General features: G+C 34.3%; 1 long non-coding RNA gene across 1 annotated transcript; it reads right to left on the minus strand.

Annotated features, from left to right (window-relative positions):
• LOC118768165 lies at nucleotides 1-3833 on the minus strand. Its single transcript, XR_005004021.1, has 3 exons — nucleotides 3782-3833; nucleotides 3426-3748; nucleotides 1-463 (listed from the first exon to the last, which is right to left on the minus strand). It is a non-coding gene; the product is annotated as an uncharacterized LOC118768165 (long non-coding RNA).
• Between the last annotated feature and the right edge of the window lie 495 nt (nucleotides 3834-4328).

The following is a 4328-nucleotide window of genomic DNA, read 5'->3' on the forward strand; positions in this document are numbered from 1 at the left end:
CAGAGAATGATTTACCACAGATCTCACAATGATAAGGTTTCTCTCCTGTATGTGTACGTTTGTGTCTAGAAATGTCACTACTGTAAGAAAATGATTTTCCACAGATATTACAGTGATATGGCTTTTCCTCTTTATCAAGGTTTTCTGATACAGTTAAATTATTCATTTTGAGAGAATTACTTATCATACACTTCACAATGATAAAGTGTTTTTCATTTCCATGAATACATTTCTGTTCACTTTTGTCACTTCATTCAGATAACAATTTAATGCAATGTTTCTTCCATACATTCCACAGAAAGAAAAATATTTCGCTGTTCCTTGTTATAGACTGTATTTATATACAGAGGTAGACTTATTCATGAATGCTCCTTATAAATATACTGTCTTCCTTTAGGTGATGAGAATATCAAAGACACTTCTGAATGGAGAGATTTCCTTCACGTCAACATGTTGTGATAATCTGAAATAGGAAAAGAAGCAGTAAGATAAAACTGGATAGTTCACCAACATAAGTAAATAAACATTGCAGATTTTATATCACTACCATTGTCATGCATTTACTGTCCATGCTTGCATAAGTAGATTGAGTTGGAAGGAGTTAGAAGCTAATGGGAATGGAGCTAGCCAAAACGAAAATATAGTGGGCATAACATGACCAGAGTAGTGAGTTGATGCCATACAGAATTTCGCAGAGCAAAGTTGCCACAAGTGAAATGCTGACTAATTAAAACTCCCACTTCTCTTCATGGGCACTGAACTTACCTCTAGGATCCATATATGCCCACCCCGATGGGCTGGAGAATGACATAGCAGAACCGTGCTATGGTGTAACAACTAAAATAGCTTTCCTGACTTGCTACAATATTAAATACTGGTAGAATCTCTAAGATGCCGGATTAATTGCTTAACAGCATTTCGTTCGTAAATAGCTTTGTCAAACTAGAGATAAAAGCAATCAGGAATGGGAGTGTGTCTGTGCATTGTTTATTTCTCTTCAATCAGGTACACACTGTGAGGGCGAGTACGATCGATCATTTGGGCATCTAGATGCCCCTCCCACCTAACCAGGAGTCCCTTATCTGAAGACCAGCTTGCTAGCAAGCCCACAGTGAAGGTCCCTCTTTATATTTTGTCTGTCATGAGTTGGTGCCCCAAACGTCTTTCCTTTCAAAGTATGACTTCCACTGAGGTCGACTTTCATCCTTTCGAGGTAAATAAAAGAAGCAGTAGAGCACTCGAGTCCCTGAAATTAATTTGTCCCCTTCCTACAAATTTCAGGTTTTTTACTTAAAAATACTAAAAGAAAAATCATTATTATTATTATTATCATCAACGTTAATATTTTATAAACCCCAAAAAGTAGAGTCGGCTCATGGAGCAAAATCCTGACTCCAAATACATCTTACAATTTCATGAGTCCTTCATTAAAAAAAGGGACAACGGTAATTATTCTCCTTCCTCTCGCAGGGGTTACGACCACTCACGGAAATGGCGACACACGTCTTTGTGAGCAGGGAGGATCTCCTCAGTAGAATCAATAGCTGCAAACCCTCTGAACACCTCACGGGTTGTGTCCGGGTAGAATGGATATAATTCGCCTCTACCCATCTATAGACAGAGATTTTCTTGTGGGGTGCTTGTAAAGACAAGAACATTACATACGTTGGTGAGACATCTAGAAGCATTGCAGGGGGATGAAATAAAAATTAGAGGCAGCATGACCACATAACCAGTCCTCCATACTCTACCAAAGGTACCACTCATAAAGAATGGTCCCGTTGCGCGCACTCGTGCTAGTCCGTCGTAACTGGTCGATCCTTCAACGACTACCTAGCGCGAGTATGCAAATTAACAGATGCGCGCATAATAATATATGTATATAATGGCTGAATATATATAAAATAAAATGGGTTTTGTCTTAAACAAAGTAAATAAAAGACTCAACAAAAGAAATTACTTACTTTGTGTTTTATTTTTCTTTTCTTTGTTTAAAAAAAATTATTTGCTAAAAAAAACCTCATGTCTAGCGAATGCGAGTGTGATTTTAGTCACGCACTCGCGTTACGTAGTCTTTGTAAGATCGACTAGTCATGACTAGCTAGCACCGGGACCACACTTGTAGAAAAGTACCCATATATATATATATAATATATATATATATATATATATATATATATATTATATATATATATATTATATATATATATATATTATATGTAAATATATATATATAATATATGTAAATATATATATATATATATTATATGTAAATATATATATATTATATGTAAATATATATATATATATAGTAAATATATATATATTATATGTAATATATATATATATATAGTAAATATATATATATATGTAAATTATATATATATATATGTAATATATATATATATATGTAAATATATATATATATATGTAAATATATATATTATATGTAAATATATATATATATATATATTCATACGTCTGTATATGTATGTATGGCGTTTACGCGCATCCTTTTGTGTATGTTGATATATATATGTGGATTTTAATATAAATATGTATTGCAGTATTTATAACAGGTTTAATTTCTATGCATTAATTTGTACTGTCTTCATTAACGGCAATAGGTTTTTTCCTCGGTTTTTTTCCTCGGATTTTATAATTTTTATAATTTTTATAAGTTTTTTTATATATATATACATATATTTTTGACCTTTTGTTTATCGCTCGAAGATTGACCGTTTTTTCTAAAGGGCCAATCAAACAAGTACATTTCTTTTTAAAGGTGTAGCGTTTGTAAGAGTATAGATTGAATTAATATATATTGTTCCATTCTAGCAAAAACTGTCTGATGAACGGCAACGAGAAACTCAGAGTAACAGATTTTGTTGAATTTTCTGCTTTAAATAAAGTATATATTATAATTATATATATATATATATATATATATATATATATATATAAATAGTATATATTTCATATATATATATATATATTGTATGTATAAGCATAAATCCATATATATACATACGTGTCTATTCATGCAAGCTGCCGCATACAGACACATGCACAGCAACAACAAAGAAACAGCTCCAATAATGGACAAGGTCAAGAACCAGTGAAGAGGTTGCAAGAATTAAGGAATATTTTAGAAAATAAATAACGAACGGTCCTCAAAAGTAAAACCCCCGAATTGTTTTGCCCCCAAATTCCTACCTTCTTCGAATCTATATCGTCCGAGGTATATTTGTAGAAAATTCATTTAAAAATATGACATCTATTTTCTTGAAAGTTAAGAAGAATTGAAGTTGACGCCGCTGAATTTTCCGAAACTCCTCACACCAAAAGCACTTTCCTACAAAAGTTTGTACATTCGGAATCTACATACTATAACAAATATTCGTAGAATATTTAATTAAACTTACGATCATCCAAAGTGGTGGGGCATGAATCTGTAGTTATGCCGGTTCTCCGTTCGTTTTTACTCGTTAATCACAACGTTTTCTTCTCATTTTACAAATAAATTTCCTCTATATCACATCTAACATCCGATCATAGGTTTTCACAAGCAACAAACCAACATTTCAGTTTGGAAGTTATTAATTAAGACGAGGTACGTTCTGAGTTCAAATTCCGTCGAGGCTGACTTTAACCTTTTATTCCTTCTGGGTGGATAAATTAAATACCAATCAAATATTGGAGCCGATGTAATCGACTATTGACCTCCCTCAAATTTCAGGTCTTGTATCTAAAGCCTTAAAGTAAATCTTTGTCAACTTACCCTGTTCAGATAGAAACTGCGAGTCAGCGATCGCTAATTACGCACCTTAATTAATAATTGGAGCTTGGTCGATGTAGTGTAGAAGTTATTTCCCTTTATATGATTGCATTTCTTGAATTCTCCACTAGATGTCTCTACTGATGGTGGGTTCGTTCCAGCATTTTTGTCTGTTCCCTTATATTGTTGTCTGTTCCCCAGCAGTGTAACCAAAACAAAACGAAACGAAATGCTGTAATGTGGATGGAAGCACTCCGTCGGTTACGACGACGAGGGTTCCAGTTGATCCGATCAACGGAACAGCCTGCTCGTGAAATTAACGTGTAAGTGGCTGAGCACTCCACAGACACGTGCACCCTTAACGTAGTCCTCGGGGATATTCAGCGTGACACAGAGAGTGACGAGGCCGGCCCTTTGAAATACAGGTACAACAGAAACAGGAAGTAAGAGTGAGAGAAAGTTGTGGTGAAAGAGTACAGCAGGGATCACCACCATCCCCTGCCGGAGCCTCGTGGAGCTTTAGGTGTTTTCGCTCAATAAACACTCACAA

This window comes from Octopus sinensis, linkage group LG27 (genome assembly GCF_006345805.1).
Source record: "Octopus sinensis linkage group LG27, ASM634580v1, whole genome shotgun sequence".
Classification (NCBI taxonomy): domain Eukaryota; kingdom Metazoa; phylum Mollusca; class Cephalopoda; order Octopoda; family Octopodidae; genus Octopus; species Octopus sinensis.